This window comes from Natator depressus, chromosome 14, assembly GCF_965152275.1.
Source record: "Natator depressus isolate rNatDep1 chromosome 14, rNatDep2.hap1, whole genome shotgun sequence".
Lineage (NCBI taxonomy): Eukaryota > Metazoa > Chordata > Testudines > Cheloniidae > Natator > Natator depressus.
In genome coordinates, this window is record NC_134247.1 from 23,825,250 (window position 1) to 23,833,909 (window position 8,660).

Consider the following 8,660-nt stretch of genomic DNA (forward strand, 5'->3'; position numbering starts at 1 on the left):
GGTTCCATGGTGTAATGGTTAGCACTCTGGACTCTGAATCCAGCGATCCGAGTTCAAATCTCGGTGGAACCTGTTCCTTTGGGGGTTGACCTCCTGAGGTCCCTTCCGGCCCTCATATTCTATGATTCACTGTTGAACTATCCTTGTGCATGTCCGTGAGAGTGTGAATATATGCCTCCAGCAGATTGCCCACTGCACGCACCACCCTATCAATTTTCAAGGGACTCTGTCCACAAACACTAAATGCAATTCCTTATGTTTCTCCCTATACCTTTCCTGCAATATTCAGCTTGCAAACACCATCCATAGTTGACCTTCCTGGCATAAACCGTAATTGGTTATACCTGACTTGATGCTCCAGTTCCTCTTCTTAAAATGTGCTGTTTTGGTGAATATTCCAGCCAGGAATCTCCTTTGCCAGAATAGCCCTGGAAACCAAACCCATAAAGGGCACAGACACATGAGATTGTAAGCTGCTTGGGGGCAGGGAGCATCTTGTTCTGTGTTTGTACAGCACCCAGCACAATGAGGTCCTAGGCTTTGAGGAGGGCTGCAGAGCACTACTGCAATAAAAATAATAAATGAGCATTTGAAGCAAAGCCATCAAACACATCTAATATAGCTCCATCTGTAGCTGAGAAACAGACTGTTCCTAGAGAGGAAGACTCGTTCAGGGGTAAGGGTATACCCTGGGGCTCAGGAGATCCAGGTTTGATTCTTTCCTCCGCCACATACTCCCTGTATGACCTTTGCTAAGTCACTCAGGCCCAGGTTTATAAAGGTATTTAGGAGCCTAACTTCAGTTGATTTCAATGGGAGTTAGGCACCAAAATATATTGAAAGATCTGATCCTTAGTCTCTAAGGCCCAGATTTTTAAAGGCATTTAGTTGCTGCACTCCTATCTGATTTAGGAGCTGTTGACTGTTGATGGAATTTAGACTCCTAAGTGCATGCATCCCCTTTGAAAATGAGATTTAGCCTCCTAAACCAGGTAGGTGTTGTGACGCTGAGCACAGCAGTGCCCAGAGAGCTTTAAAAATCTGGGCCTCTCTGACTCCGTCTCCGCTCTGTACAATGGGGCTAACAGCACAGCCCTTCCTTGCAGGGGTATTGGGAGGGTAAGTACATTAAAGACGGTGAGGTGCTCAGGAAATGGGAGCAGGGGACCGATAAGCCCCTCAGATAGATTCAAGGCTTGTTTCCTTTTGCCAGCTCACCTTTAAATTTGCATAGAGAAAGGCTCAGAGGATAAGAGGCTCTGGAAAGTTGGGCTCTGATTTAGCAAAGCACTTAAGCTCATACTTAGCTTTAAGCACTGGCTAAAGTCCAACCCTGTTCAGCAGAGCAGTTAAGCATGTGCTTAACTGAACTGGAGCCTGAGCAGTGACTAGAATGCAGTTCAATAGCTCACTGTCAAGGCTAATTCCCCACTGTAAGGACATTGAATGATTTTAAACTGATGTGCATGAATGACTAGGTCCCCTTTGCTTTAATCTTCATGACCATATAAAAAGTGTCATTGGTATAATAGAATGACAGCATAATAGTTAATAGAATGAATATTCAGAGCACAATGCCTTTTTGTCCAAATGTTGCTTTATAGACAAGAGAGGAGAGCAGGGTTTCCCTTGTGCGTATATAGACTGTTTCACACAGTCCCTCCAAGGAACTCAAACCAGATTCAAAGAGGAAAGAACAAAAAGGTTTAGCTGAATTCAGAAGGCCCTGGAAATCGTGTTCTTAGAACTGAACTGGGAAATGTTGGCAGGATGGTTCCATTCGGCTCTGGTAAAAGGTAGTCTCTGAGGAGCTCTCTGCGTGACTTTTCAGTTTGATGATCTTTTGGGCACCCTAGGATCAGGCATTGATTGATTACAGAAAAGACTCAAAAGATGGATTTTTCCCCCTCCAAAGTGGACTTTTAGGCTGCCAGAAATGCAGCCCATCCTCTGGGGCATCTACTCCTGGAATTGCTGTGGTTACACCATCTGGTGAATTTCCAGAGGAATTAGAAGGAGTTTTGAACCATTGCAAGGACTGTTGGGGATGATGTGAGATATTTGTGCCATTGACAGTCCTGTTACTTTTTAGTGGTATATAAAATTTGACTAGTCCTGAATGAAAGGTCTGTTTAATGAGTTGTCTGGCAGTGGTTGAGGGCAACACACATTACTAGCAGTGACTGGCACCATAGCTGGATCCACCGTTGGATAACAATTGGCATTTCTCACACTTCCTCTGAAGACTGGCACTGCTTGACTCACTTGTTGTAAGTCGTACGGTGAATTAAGTGCAGAGCCTGGAAGAAAAAACAAGAATCCTGGTAACTAGCTTCCCTGCTCTGCCCACCAAACACACACAGTGAACTCTGTGACTTTGTCCTCACCCACAACTATTTCACATTTGGGGACAATGTATACCTTCAAGTCAGCAGCACTGCTATGGGTACCCGCATGGCCCCACAGTATGCCAACATTTTTATGGCTGACTTAGAACAACACTTCCTCAGCTCTCATCCCCTAATGCCCATACTCTACTTGTTCTACATGAATGACATCGTCATCATCTGGACCCATGGAAAAGAAGCCCTTGAGGAATTCCACCATGATTTCAACAATTTCCGTCCCACCATCAACCTCAGCCTGGACCAGTCCACACAAGAGATCCACTTCCGGGACACTACAGTGCTAATAAGTGATGGTCACATAAACACCACCCTATACTGGAAACCTACTGCCTCCAGCTTTCATCCAGACCACACCACACAACCCATTGTCTACAGCCAAGCTCTAAGATACAACCGCATTTGCTCCAACACCTCAGACAGAGACAAACACCTACAAGATCTCTACCAAGTGTTCTTACAACTACAGTACCCACCTGCTGAAGTGAAGAAACAGACTGACAGAGCCAGAAGAGTACCCAGAAGTTACCTACTACAGGACAGGCCCAACAAAGAAAGTAACAGAACGCCACTAGCCATCACCTTCAGCCCCCAACTAAAACCTCTCCAGCGCATCATCAAGGATCTACAACCTCTGCTGAAGGACAATCCCTCACTCTCACAGATCTTGGGAGACAGGCCAGTCCTCGCTTACAGACAGCCCCCCAACCTGAAGCAAATACTCACCAGCAACCACACAACAAAAACACTAACCCAGGAACCTATCCTTGCAACAAAGCCCGTTGCCAACTCCATCCACATATCTATTCAAGGGACACCACCATAGGACCTAATCACATCAGCCACACTATCAGAGGCTCGTTCACCTGCACATCTACCAATGTGATATATGCCATCATGTGCCAGCAATGCCCCTCTGCCATGTACATTGGCCAAACCGGACAGTCTCTACACAAAAGAATAAATGGACACAAATCAGACATCGAGAATTATAACATTCAAAAACCAGTTGGAGAACACTTCAACATCCATGGACACTAAATTACAGACCTAAAAATCACAATTATTCAACAAAAAAACTTCAAAAACTGACTCCAATGAGAATCTGCAGAACTGGAATTAATTTGCAAACTGGACACCATTAAATTAGGCTTGAATAAAAAGTGGGAGTGGATGAGTCATTACACAAACTAAAAACGATTTCTGCATGCTAATTTCCCCCACTGTTACTCACACCTTCTTGTCAACTGTTTGAAATGGGCCATCCTGATTATCACTACAAAAGTTTTTTTCGCCTGCTGATAATAGCCCACCTTAATTGATTACTTTTGTTACAGTTGGTATGGCAACTCCCATTTGTTCATGTTTTCTGTGTATATATATCTTTCTACTGTATTTTCCACTGCATGTATCTGATGAAGTGGGCTTTAGCCCATGAAACCTTATGCTCAAATAAATTTGTTAGTCTCTAAGGTGCCACAAGTATTCCTCGTTCTTTTTACAGACTAACATGGCTACCACTCTGAAAACAGTCCTTGCTGGTATCACAGTAGAGTGAAAGTTGGCACTGGCATGCAGGGGGCACTAATAGGACATTACCAGATGTGTGCGTCTCCCATGCCAGTAGAGTGAACCTGTGAGTGCCTGTGCCTCCAAGTTGGATACTCTCCACTCAGGATTACTGGGGATTTGGTTTATCCTGGTGGCTTTCTTCAGAAAACGTCCATTTTCCCTTCCAAGATCTGCCAAGCGTTTGATGTGACAGTTCGAGGCAGCTGAGGACAAGAAGCCAACACTTAGTGAGCATCAAAGAGGCCAGGCAGTGGTCATGAAAGGCCAATGTGGCCATGGTAAGTGAGGCATCTCCGGGCCAGCTGAGTGCCATGAGAGCCCAAAGCCCCGCATGGTGCTTTGCTGCTGTTGTCACATTTCTGTGCCGCTCTGTCTCACAGAGCTGCAGGGAGTGCTGAGGCCGCGGTTAATGATACACAGAAAAGGCATTTTTCAGTCACAAGTGGCATCCATCACTCTGTGAAGTTCAAGCCCTGTGCATAGCTGGAAAGTCTAACCCGAGTGACTGACTGGCAGCAGCAGCAGTGTCTGCGCACACGTGCGTCAGGCTCTGCAGCAGACTGTGTTGTGCCGTGGCTGGAGCACATTTGTCAATTACTTGCCATGATATTCCGCTTTCCTAGCCAATGGGGGTAGATGGCTTGGGGCCCTTGCTGGACGCTGCCGTGCCGACCACCGCTAAGCAACCAATAGGTAATAGTATGGAAGCCATTCTGACTAGTTCATGGAAAGGCTTGGTCCTTTTAATCAGGCCAAGTTCACTAAGGGCTGGATTGCTAACTGGCTATAGATCTTTTTCTCTCCAAGTCACTGTTCTGAATCAGGTCCATTTCAGTAGTGACCAAAAGTTGTTCCCATCTGATGGCCATTTGGAGACTCCTTTGTGAAAAGAGTTAGCTGGTCTCAGTCCAGTTCCGAACAAGCCACTGCCCTTATCACAGAAGTCACCATCGCCCTGAACAGTAGGGAGCACCCTGTTTGGCAGTCACCTCAGAGACCAAGACCAGAATGCATCGTGGATGTGGGGTTCAGGGATCTCGCGGTGCTTAACGTGTTTGTGAAAGCTCTGCTTCATTCTGTGTCTGACTCCAGCTGGCTGTTCATAACAGCAATAAGTGCTTCACAGCACCCCGCCTAGGAATCTGAGCCTGGGAAGCTCAGCCTTGAAGACACAACCCCTAATACCACAACAGAGACTGAACTTCCCCTGGTCCATCCAGGTTTGAGGCCCCATGGCACAGTGTGAGCGGGAGTGTACCCCACGCAAGCCCTGATAATTGGGGTTGGTCCTGCTTTGAGCAGGGGGTTGGACTAGATGACCTCCTGAGGTCTCTTCCAACCCTAATCTTCTATGATGGGGTTAATGTGGGCCTGAGAGACCAATTAACATATTAATCACTGGCAGCACCTGTGAAAGAGGGAAAGCCAGGTTTAATTGATGAGAGAGCCCAGCTGGGGAGGGGCTGGTGGTGATCAGAAAGCCAGGAAGTTTGTAGCAGGAAGAGGCTGCAGGGAGAGCATCTGCAGTCACTCTCTGGGGAATGGATGAGGCAGGAAGTGGTCCAGGAAGGTAGCAAGAGATCTGAGGGAGTAGACTTTAGCTGGCAACTTCAGGGTCCCTATGTGGCAACCCAGAAGAGTGGGCTGGCCTGACTTCCCCAATCAGCCACCAAGGAAGGTGGGTGAAACCCCCTGAGGAGAGAGGTATAAGGAGCCTGGAGCACAGAGATGGATGGAAGACCTTCTATAAGGTCATTGGACGATAGCTTGGTTGGACTCTCTGTTACCCCAGAAGGGGTGGACAAAAGTGTGGCCTGTCCGGAGGGGCCAAGTTGTGGAAAAAGAGCCCACTGCAGTGATGGAACAACTGTCAGCAGGGGCATCCAAGGAGACAGCCACTCCGCCTCGCCTGGCCATGAGGAGCACACTTTCGGAGAGTGGACCCCTTTACACAGGGGCTGGAGTGTGTGCAGAAAGCTCTCACTCCAATTAAATAAACGGAGTGCTTCAACTTGTGGAGATTGCCTGTCTCTCACCTCTGAGTAGGCAGGACATTCAAATCCTGCACTAAACCCCCCTGCCATGAAAAGGGCCTGGCTTGGCTGGCTCCATGAGAAGCAATCTCTGGGAGGGCCTGGGAATGTCTGGCTCTTTGGCATTTCACATTTCCAATTTGGATGGGGCAGCTGGCCCAAGAATTAGTCACTGAAGAGATCTGCACAGAGCTTCAAATCCTGAATAAGTATGAGACTTTTGCAATCTGTTTGAGGGCAGCTAGCAAATGGGGGGAAAAGGTGAAATTCATCCAATAAATTAGTCACTGCAAACACTTCCCTCAGTACTAGTAATGACTGTGAAAAGTCAGGCTAAGCCTATTTACAGAGGCACATTGGCCTCTCCCCTGTCACAGCCATCTGTGGGTTTTACCTTTTTTGTTGCTTTCTCATTGTCTCCAGAAAGCGCAGTTCTTCCAGAGCTGCAACTGGTGAGGAAGCTCCATGTTCTGTTGCACCTAGTGTTACCTGGGAAATCAGAAGCTAAAGGCAGGCTTGGAAAGACTCGATTTTTATCTGTACATGTTGGTCAGCGTCAATTTTACCGTACACACACAAACCAATGAAAGATATTTCCATCTCTAATAACCTAAATTTACAGACAGGCAAAGCAAGAAAAATGCTGCTTGAGACATTATTAGTTTGATGTAAGGATATTAACGTTGTGTGCTGCTTTGACGTGTGTTTTAACAGTTACAAAGCTCTAATGTTTTGAATCTTAATGTCTAGTGTCATTAAATAATTATTGTCTGACCCTCTTCTTTCTGCCCCCTCCCCCATAATTTCCCACAGCTGTGTGAATTTAAATTGATGAAATTGCTTTAAAATAAACATTGATATTATCTGTGGAAATTATTACAACAATTTCTAACCCACAAACCTCCACCAACCCCCCTTTTTTGTCCTATGACTACACCTTGAATGGCCCCTCACAATATGTACTAACTACTTATGCTAAACTATCTGTTCATTCTGGTATTTAGTACCTTTCCCAAACCTGAGGACAAGCTCTATGTAGCTCGAAAGCTTGTCTCTCTCACCAACACAAGTTAGTCCAATACAAGATATTACCTTCTCCGCCTTGTCTCTCTAAAGCCCGGTTATAGGCCTACATGACATCTCTGATGGGTTCGGATCTTTGCTTCACGTAGCTGGCTCCCTGACAGGGGATAGAATTACAGAGTCCATCAGTGTGATGGATAAATGAAATGCCATGGTATGAGCTAGAAGAGAATTAGTGTGAATGCGAAAAACTAATTGAACTATTTGCTTGTCAGGAGATATCCTTTCTGGGTTGTCAGGATTGCTGGGGAATTGTTCAAACAGGAGCAGCCTGCTATGCACCCAGGGAAGAAGATGCACAGAAGCTGGCTCAGCCTTCCTGCCTTTCTCTTACAACCTCTAGAGAACAGGACAGGTTGAGTAGCAGTAGAACCTCTCCCTACACTCATCTCCTCCGTCTCTGTGCCTCCATGCCAGCACTGAGCTGTTGGGAGTTCAGTTCCAAGGGTCTTAATACGAAGCTCATTGATTATTCTCATTTGCTTCATTAAATGATTTCATTCATTTGCAAATTTGGGAAATACTATGTGGGACATGGATTTGGGGTCTGATCCTGTTCCCACTGAATTCAATGGCAAAACTTTTCCAAGGTCTCTTAATAAAGGGACCAGTCTCTGAACCTGAATCGGCCAAAATATATATGTTCATCCTCTGCTTTGTGCAAAGCCTTGGAAACCAGATTTTGGGCCTTAGGAGATGGCTGGGCTGGACAGAAGAGATGGCTGGCTTGGACAGAAGAGATGAGAACACTTTGTGTTTGATTCTGATCTACCACTGCTTTGTAACGAGAGCTGGTCAGAAATGTTCAGACAAAATTTAGTTTTGTTGGAAAATCCAGATTTGCTGAATCGAAATGGTTTGCTGAAGCTATTACACCTTTGATGAAACACAGACAGGTTTCCACTGGAAACTTGCCTGGGACCATGTGTTCCAGGGTCCTCAGCCTGACAGCTCTAGGTGGGCTTTTGGGATTGCTAGGTTCCTGGCTCCCTGGCATCAACCTGCCAGCTCCCAGGACCCTGCCTGAAGATGAGGCTATTGGTGCTGCTAAGCGCCCCATTTAACCGGGGCTCTCAGGGTCCTTGCTGTGGAGCTGGGAGCTGTTATATTTCACAGCATGCAAACAGAGAGTTTAGATAAAAACACTGATCCTCTTGCTGGAAGGTTGCAATATAACACAGCTTCATTTCTTAGAATCCAGAACCTTAAGACAACATGAACCCCAAAACAAGGAGAGACAAAGCAGGCTGCTCCCTAAGGCACAGAGGCACAACTCATCCATCTTGTTCTAAGCTGGCTCTTTCCAGACTGAACCTGATAACATGCTTCCCTACAGAGTCCCCTAAACTGCAAGCAGGACCAGGAAACTCTCCAACCCTTAAAGTGATAACTTGCAATTCCAACAGAGTCCTCAATATACCACAGGAGCTTAGAAGTCCTAGGACAGGTTTCTAGTGTCCACAGCTCTGAGGCAGGCCCACCATATGGCCAGCGGTCTCCATGGGCTACCCGACTCCTGAGTTGGCAGTCTGGGGTGCCCGATGGCCTGAAAATCTGGAGTGTCAAT

General features: G+C 46.4%; 1 non-coding gene across 1 annotated transcript; it reads left to right on the plus strand.

The window, feature by feature from the left end:
- TRNAQ-CUG (transfer RNA glutamine (anticodon CUG)) lies at nt 1–72 on the plus strand. Its single transcript has one exon. It is a non-coding gene; the product is annotated as a tRNA-Gln (tRNA).
- Nucleotides 73–8,660: the final 8,588 nt, after the last annotated feature.